Here is a 10,210-nt window from a genome sequence, read left to right as displayed (position 1 = left end):
GATTATATGTAATATGGTCAGTCTCTAGGGCATTGTCCTGCTTGATAGGGCAATGTCATTGTCCCTTGCCTTCCATTCATGAGCGGCCTTTAAACCCATAAAGCATTACAAACAATAATTGCATAATTCATTCTCTTTTGACACTCAAAATACATGATAGAATAATTACAACTGTTACACGAATATATGCTTTATAACTGTAATTTTCTTTATTTTTTGGGCCAAAAATAACTAAATAACTTTTCTTATGGATAAGTTTTGAATTTTAAGTATTTTAATCAAATACAAATATAAATCTTATCTGCCTTCAGAAACCTGAGATGTAAAGAGGAGTCTTCTATGTATATATTTATTTATATTTATAAATCTGCGATGTATATATTTCTATAATTTTGTTTATGGATATACATTCATTAATGGGTTAGAAATATTTTCTGAATATGCTAACTATATTTCGATTTTCGTTAAGCTTCTCTCTCTCTCTCTCTCTCTCTCTCTCTCTCTCTCTCTCTCTCTCCTCTCTCTCTCTCTCTCTCTCTCTCTCTCTCTCTCTGCACACACACACACACATATACTGTATATATATATATATATATATATATATATATATATATATATATATATATATATATATATATATATATATATATATTCATATATTTATGGATATACATTCTATTGAAGGGTGAAAAATATTTTTTAAATATGTGAACTATGTTTTGATTTTCGAGAAGCAGGTCTATCGTTACACACACACACACACACACACACACACATATATATATATATATATATATATATATATATATATATATATATATACACTGTATAATATGTATTTGCATGTATATATCCGTGTGTGTTCATAATAGGCTATATGTATTTATGCAAATCTGTGTATTTCACCTAAGAAAATATTTTCCAGAATTCCATTTTAAGTCTTCAGTAGGCTGTATCTGTAAATATGCAGGTTTACCTTAACGAGGTAAGCTAATCCCACCAGAGATAAAAAGGTGAGCTTTGAAAAACGTATTTACTCGTTTTATAAGCTACTTATTCTCGCCAGCTGTGTTTAAACATGCCTTCGTTGGTATTTTTTTTTTATTTTTGTTACACCCTTTTCGTGTTTTTTTTTTTGCTGGTTTTTATTTTTATTTCACAGTTTCCACGTTTTATTTCTATTTTTGTTATACCCTTTTCGTGTTTTATTTTATATTTTCGCTGGTTTTTAGTTTTGTTTCACAGTTTCCACGTTTTATTTCTATTTTTGTTATACCCTTTTCATGTTTTATTGTTGTTTATCCCTATTCATGTATTTTCCATTATATTATGATAAGGATAATAACAGCAGCAAGAAATAAAGAATGTACATTCTTTATATCTTGCTGCTGTTATCTAATCATCGTTTTTAAGGGAATTGGTACAGTAATAGTAATACCGTTTTTAAAGGTATTGGTACATTATTAGTAATACTGATAATGATAATAATAATGGTGATAAATAGTAATAGAAAAGAGGATTTGCAATAATGATAATAATTAGATGTCAGATTGTCGATGAAAATTATATATTCCGAAATTAACTATTAACGATGAAGTTTTAATTATATTTTTGGAAGAATTTGAAGTTCACATTTCTAGAGACACTAACATGCTATCCATGAATTCAGAATCTTAGCCTAATGGTAGCCTAATGGAATCGTCCCTGCCTAGCGTTTTGCCAGACTGGGGTTCGAGACCCGGTCAAGCTTAATAGTTTCTTGTAGTGTCTGCAACCTCACCATCCTTGTGAGCAAACGATGGGGTGTGGCTAGGGGAACCTATAGATTTACCTTCTGATTCATCAGCATCCATTGCCTGGCCTTCCCTGATCCTAGTTCGGATGGAGAGGGGCTTGGGGTCTGATCGTATGTATTTATGGTCAGTCTCTAGGGCATTGTCATTGTTCCTTGCTTCTGCCATTCATGATCGGCTTTTGAACCTCCATACCTACAAACCTTGTGTAAATGAATTCAAATCATATAAATGTAGGTTTTATGCGTTAATTAGGATATGGGTAATGAAGCCTTTCATTATAGCTTAAGCAAATGATCATAATTTAAAACACTTTCTTCGATATTTCAAGTAATTTAGGTGTTGACAATATACAGCGCCATTCAATTTTATCTTTTCATTCATTTGAACTGTAACAATTTCTTTTGTGTTTAAAGGGATTTTAGTTTTGAAAGGATATTGGGTCAAAAATACTTCAACTTGGGCTTTTGTAGATTCTCCTAAAAAAAGGAACAATCTTTAATTTAGACCGTAAAATTATAATTTGTTCTTCTATAGAGTACACCGAAAAAGTAAGTTTCTTTCATGACATTAATGTTTGTACCACGAAAGTTTAAATTTCGAGACTGTCTGTGATGTGCTAGGGAATACGAAGTTAGCGAAAGTTCTTGTTAATTAAAGAAACTGGAACAAACAGAATTCCCTGATGAAGAGATGAAAATAGGAAGCATTGTCTGAGGGGAGAGGTTTGGAAGTAGGTTATATTCAAAGAGGATAGGAGAACAGAAATATTTTCATGGTAAAAATTGGGAAGAATACAAAAAAAGTAGTTCAAGAGTAGAGCAAGAAAACTGTGAAAGACTAGTTATCTAAGTGCAGAATCCGACATATGTTTCAAGGACAGTAAGATTCTGAAATATATTTTGAGTAGAACGCGATAAATATATTTATTTCACAATATGAAAAGAAAAAAAATAAACATATAATTTTATCTATTGAAGCATGGAACGGTAGGTAATACAGCAGAAATGATATTACATACCGTGGCCATTTCTAATGCTATTAATAGATGAAAATAGCTCTGATTTTACATATGATTTTGGATCTAGCGAAACACTTGATGAATGATGATATATATTAATTTACTGATTAAAGGAGTTACTTTACGGAAACAGCTAAGGGCAAAGCAATGCATATTACGGACAGTCTGTAGTTTGATTCAAATTTCATACATAATTAAATAAACATAAAGAATAAGGACGTCATTTGACTGAGAAACCGCAACAAACATCCCCTACTTTGAGGTAATATAATATAAATATAACTGATAATTGTAAAGTTAATCAATCACTCACGCATCATCCAGACTTGGAAGTTTTCCGTTATTTTAGAAAGAAGTGTGTGAGATGAGTGTTTTTATTTACCGTTAATATTCGATCAGTAAACGGGGAGCTTGGAAACTCATCCTAAGAATCAATGATTGGAGCAAAAGGTTAACTCCTATAGGAACTTCTCCAATCCATTCAATTATTAAATAATAGAATCGGACAGTGAGTTCACAATCACGATTTATAATTTTGAAAATTGTTACCGAAACTTGACGCAAATCTTGGTATAAGCGGCGATAAATTGCAATTACACTCAAAGTACTAATAAAATAAGTAACAATCTATCAAGATATTCTTACACAAGAGAACCCATACTTTGAATTCTCTCTCTCTCTCTCTCTCTCTCTCTCTCTCTCTCTCTCTCTCTCTCTCTCTCTCTCTCTCTCTCTCTCTCTCTCTCTGTGCATTTCTAAGCTCATCTGCTACCAACAACAAAGTGTAATGATACTGCAGTCTATGATGTGGCGTAAGCCTTTTGAGTTTATGGTAATGTTGTTTATTCATATGCAAAACAGTGGGTGGTATGAAGCCGTTGGGTTTCTCGAGATCCCGTTTGCAAACTCGGCAATGATTAAGGTTTCAAGGTACACTATTTAGGTACACTCAGTTGCTATTACTTTTTACCTCACAATTATGGAACCGTAATCTATACTGAGACATCGTTATGCTTCCAAACTAAATAATTTCAACTCTAATGTTATGTCATTGATAAGATACAACGGTACGTTGTTATATATATATATAATATATATATATATATATATATATATATATATATATATATATATATATATATATATATATTATTGTCTACGACTATTGCTGCTTCATCGACAATTGATGATCTAAAATCAGTCAGTCATTTACTGATTCAGTTCTTCAATGAATAACTAGATAGACATGTGTAAATCTAGCACTTGCACTCGAGAGATTCATAACCGTATGTATGTCATTTCCAGTCCTACTTTGTGTAGGTGTCATGAATATACGGCCTTGTTTCCTCTAGATTTCCAGGTTCATGCAATGGGTGTAGTACATTAAACATTTTTATCCCTATTATTATTACAAGCAAAGCTACTAACCTAATTGGGAAAGCAAAATGCTACAAGCCAAGAGCTCCAACTGGGAAAGCAGCCCAATAAGGAAAGGAAATAGAGAAGTAACGAATAAACCTCAAAAACTTGAATAGATCAATTATATATAAGAATTTGCAACCAATTTCAACTTTTGAAGTTCCTCCGATTAACCACCAGATTAGAAAGATCATTCCACAAGCGGAACAAAACTTCTAGAATACAGTGTAAGATCGACCATTATGATGTTGACAAAACTATTAGAATTAACGGCATACCTAGTAATACGCACTGGATGGTACATTCTGGGAATTATGAAAAATCTTATGCAACATGCACAGAGAGCTAACTGAATGTGACAGAGATTAATATTCAGGTCAGGGATATAGACCACAAGGCTTGACTAATAAAGAAAGATGAGATTCAGCAACTTTAAATCATACAGAAGAGCAGCACTTAAAACATGGTTGAATGGAATAAGAAAAACATTTTCTGCAGGATAGATTGTTCATTAAAATCTTGATACTTTTCTTGTAAGTAATTGTTTTTCATCATTTTAGAAGAAACAGGCTGCATGAGTTTCTCCATAGTAAATTTGCAATCAAGAAGCACAATTAAAATTTTAGATTAATTGTATATAGTAAAAGGTTCATTGTTAATGCCAAGATTTGGATGTTAAGCCACTGTCCTTGACCTACTGTACTTGCAAGCATCCTTTGAGTTTTGTTAGATTTCAACTTTAATCCCCATAATTTTCACCGTACAGTTACTTTAGCTAGATCTCTATTTAGAGATTCACCAACCTCGGGTCTAAATTCAGGAGATGGAATTAAAGAAAAGAGTGAAGCATCATCTGCATATAGAGCAAGCCTGTTTTTAAGGCCAAACCACATAGCCATGCATATATAGGCATGATATGTATGCAGAGCAGTGTTTTGAGAACACTAACCTGAGGAACACCGGTTATTACATTAAAAGTGATGCTAAGAAAAGACCCACCTACTCCTTTTTGGCTAAGTATGAAAACAAGTGCCTCGTGATTAACACGGTCAAAAGCAGCTCTTAAATTCAAGGCCATAATCAAGGGATATCTGAACATCATTGAAAATCATAAGGTTATCACATGTTCCAAGATCTTTGCGAACACTGAACTGCAAACTAGCGACCAGATGATTACTTTCAGGATACTCATCTAGACATTTTGCCAAAAGGCATTCGAAACCTTTTTCTAATATGAAAATTATAGAAACTGGCTGGTAATCAGCATGGCTAGAGTTAGAGCAAACACATTTAACCAGTGGAATAAAATCACCAGTTCTCCAACAAGTGAAAAGAAACTCTTGCTAATTTGCGGGAAAAAAAAGGATACAACTTAGGAGCTAAGAAATCAGCTCTTCATAAAAAGATATCATACTGTCCTGCCGTAACTGAAAGGTTTCTTGAAATAACACGAAGTCTAAGAATATTGAAGTACACTAGACGAACTGGGTAAATAGTATTTTAGTATACAGTTTTTGCATGTAATTATTTTAATTTGCAATCTGATGTAATTATGCCAGAAATTGCTGCAGTTAACTACAAATAAACTTAATAATGATTACAGTAGCAAAATGTACACGACTATATACAAAGAAATTACGAAGGCTACCTGTAGTCCAGACCAAGGATTTTTACCCTTCAGGATAGCCACTTCAACTTGAGGAAGGAATATCATAAAGGAAGATTATGGAACAGATAGGGAAAAGGCATCCTCTTGATAAACAATCGGACATCCTTGGCCCTTCTGATGAGACTGCTTAACACACCGTTTAAAAAAAAAAAAAAAACAGGAGGAAAATAAAACTGACAGAATTGTGTGCTTAAGTATACCTTTAAGCAAGAGAACTCTAACTGAAGGTAGTGGAAGGAGGCCGTGGTACATAGGCTATGGCACTATAGAAGACTAGAGAATACTGCTTTGATTTCGGAGTGCCCTCCTAGAAGAGCAACTTACTATAGCTAAAGATTCCCATTTACCAATACCAAGTTGAAAGTGGGCACTGAAAAATTATGGTAGTTAACCATATAAGAGAGCAAGAATGTTGTGTGCCTGGTGCTGTCAGATGTATGATTTTTTTTATAATACAATTATTGCAAATAATTACTTTCCTTTGCTAATTGGTACATTGGATCCCTCTGTGGTTACTGTTTTTTTTTATCTTGACCTACACTTATACCTATTCGTCTGGCATATTTCCTATACATTCACCTCTTTCCTCATACACCTGAATAGAGACATTGGGTGCTCGACACTCTCCTGGGTAACCTTTTACCTTGCGGTAATGTGCTGGATTTTATAAAGGGAAAGATAACTAAAATAAGATAATTAGAAATAAAATTCGAGGGATAAGAGCTTCGTTGCAGTTGAATTGGAGTGTTTATATATATATATATATATATATATATATATATATATATATATATATATATATATATATATATGTGTGTGTGTGTGTGTGCGTGTGTGTGTGTATGTATATATCTACAAATATATATACTGTATATAATCTACATATGTATGTGTATATATATATATGTATGTATATATCTACAAATATATATACTGTATATAATATATATATGTTTGTATTTATGTATGTATATATATATATATATATATATATATATATATATATATACATACTGTATATATGTGTGTCTGTATATATATATAATATATATATATATATATATATATATATATATATATATATATATACATATGTGTGTGTGTATGGGTATTATCTTTTTAGAATACATTTATTTTATATAATTGTTTTAATTTGCAATATGTTGTAATTACACCAGAAATTGCTGTAGTTAACTGCAATTAGGTTTTATATTGAACGCGTCTATAAATGTCTATTTGTTGCTGCAATCATCATACAAAATTATTTTGGCATTTCAAGTTGAAACCCTTTTCATCATGCAACCCTCTTTATATAGTAATTCTATTACATTTGATTTAATTTGAATGGTGTGTTCATCATTGGACAAACTTTCAATTCCAATCGAATGTTAAAAAGAGATATTGATGAAAGATGTGTTATCTGTTAATGAATATTAGTAACAATGTTTCAAAGGTTGAAAGTATCGATTCGCATTTCCGTGATATTTATTATTAAAGTCTGTCAGTATAATTGGAAATCAGTAATCCCATAAGTAACTAGGGCGCAAACATGCGTGGGTTGTGGTGGCCTATTGGAAGCGTCCTTGCCTAGCGCTCGCCGGACTGGGGAGCATATAGGTCTACCTGCCGAGTCATCAGCAGCCATTGCCTGTTCCTCCCTGATCCTAGTTTGGGTGTTGAGGAGTTTTGGTCGCTAATCATATGTATGTAGGGTCAGTCTCCAAGGCATTGTCCTGCTAGCTAGGGCATTAGTAGAGTCCCTTTCCTCTGCTATTTATAAGAGGCCTTTAAACCTATAACGTGCCCTGTGGCCGAAAACGAAGCATGGTATTTTTTTTTTTCACTCTTCTCTGTACAAAAGTCGACGACGGATTCTTTCCTTCCTGACCTGGAACTCTCTTAACGTTTGCGTTTTCCCTCGCATCCTTCAAAAGAGTGAAAGTCTAATGTTTCCTTCACGTGTTGAATCATTTTTTCTTTCTCATTTCATTCAGGTCTTAACTAGATATTAGCCCTTGTTTCAAAGCTCGTATACTACATTTCTTATTTCTATAAATTGAGCACGATCTCTTGCCTTAAGATGAAAACAACTGGAAGTTATGCTTAAGAGCCGAAGTTCCTTGGGTTGGTTGTGCTTTGTAATGACGTCAGATCGGGAAGTTTTAGAATGAACTTTTAAAATCCTATGATTCATGTGGAGAATTAGGTTCAGAAATGTCTTTTATAAGCTCATAAGCACCACGCTCTTTAGAAATTAAATAGAAACCATTTTCTTTTCATTCTTGTTATTTTCCAAGGGTATATCATAAGATATCATTTGGCTCTGGTTTTATTGATTTAATTTTTCAATAGAAAGTTATTCATTCTATGCATAAGGAAAGCGTCACGTCAACAATTTTTCAGCATTTGGCTCTTTTTTTTCTTGTCTTTCCATCATGAGGTTCAATACTACACTGTATTCCGAAAGTTTTATTCCGACTGTGACCAAGTTGTTGAAAGATCTTCCTAATCGGGTAGTTGAATCGCTGGAACTTCATAAGACCAATCTTGCAGCGACATTTAAGTGTTTTTATAGTTCATATATGAAAGATTTATTTGATTGTTGTTACTGCTTTTAAAGTGTTGTTTAAATGTATTTTAATTATTCTTTACTTCTCTTGTAGTTTATTTATCTCCTTATTTCCTTTCCTCAATAGGCAATTTTCCCTGTTTGAGCTCTTCTGCTTATAGCAACCTGCTTTTCCAACTAGGGTTGTGGCTTAGCTAATAATGATGATGATGATAATAATAATAATGATGATGATGATGATGATGATGATGATGATAATAATAATAATAATAATAATAATAATAATAATAATAATGAAAATAGTGATAATAATAATAATAATAATAATAATAATAATAATAATAACATCATCAGTTTTAACCAGACAATAAACAAAAAAATAAACAAAATATCGGGAAAGTTCTGAAGCTGTCAAGAAACTTGATCACGTGACGCAACCTATTCCTCCTTTCACAAAAGAAAACAAAAGAAAAAGCATAAGATGAAAGACACCAATTTCAGAATTAGTCCCCACCGCCGCCACCTAAGTCTGATCATCATAAGTCTTCCTCATTACATTTTTTCCTCGGCGCAAATTTGAAAATAAATTAGTATTCGCTTCATCCGATGATTTTAACCAGCAATTACCCCCTAGCCAGGCATCGCATATTCACGAAGCCACTTCATATTTTTCAAGGTAGATTTTTGAAGCAATGTACCCCCTCCACCCCCGTCCCCAACAAACCCCCCTCCCCCCCTCTCTCTCTCTCTCTCTCTCTCTCTCTCTCTCTCTCTCTCTCTCTCTTAGTGGGCGTGTTGGTGTCTGATTGTCTATCACCGTTAGTCCTTTCTCGTGTAGGTGTCTGTTCGTGTCCTTGATTCCACTTCACCCTTTCTCTCTCTTCAAATAGTTCTCTTTACGTTTAATCCTCCTTTTCTCTTCCTTACATTATCAGTTTCTCTCTCTCTCTCTCTCTCTCTCTCTCTCTCTCTCTCTCTCTCTCTCTCTCTCTCTCTCTTAGTGGGCGTGTTGGTGTCTGATTGTCTATCACCGTTAGTCCTTTCTTGTGTAGGTGTCTGTTCGTGTCCTTGATTCCACTTCACCCTTTCTCTCTCTTCAAATAGTTCTCTTTACGTTTAATCCTCCTTTTCTCTTCCTTACATTATCAGTTTCTCTCTCTCTCTCTCTCTCTCTCTCTCTCTCTCTCTCTCTCTCTCTCTCTCTCTCTCTCTTAGTGGGCGTGTTGGTGTCTGATTGTCTATCACCGTTAGTCCTTTCTCGTGTAGGTGTCTGTTCGTGTCCTTGATTCCACTTCACCCTTTCTCTCTCTTCAAATAGTTCTCTTTACGTTTAATCCTCCTTTTCTCTTCCTTACATTATCAGTTTTTCTATTCTCTTTATCTCTCTCTCCCCCCCACACATATATATATACAGTATATATATAATATAAATATATACATATAATATATATTTTAGCAACATGTAAGAATAATAAATGGTCCTAGGTAGAACACATAATGAGAATGCCAGGTGATTAATGCACATTAAGAATAACAGAATGGGTCCCTAGAAATTTCAAAAGAAGTACAGGAAGGAAAAGAAGACGACGGATTGCCGAACTAAGAAAGTTTCCGAGTGTGGGGTGCCATAGAAGGACCATGAACAGACGCAAGCAGAAGGACATGTCTGAGACCTCTGTATCTATTCCTCCATATTTCCCATTTCTCTCTCTCTCTCTCTCTCTCTCTCTCTCTCTCTC

Source organism: Palaemon carinicauda, chromosome 3 (assembly GCF_036898095.1).
Source record: "Palaemon carinicauda isolate YSFRI2023 chromosome 3, ASM3689809v2, whole genome shotgun sequence".
NCBI classification, from domain to species: domain Eukaryota; kingdom Metazoa; phylum Arthropoda; class Malacostraca; order Decapoda; family Palaemonidae; genus Palaemon; species Palaemon carinicauda.
This window is presented reverse-complemented; position numbering follows the sequence as displayed.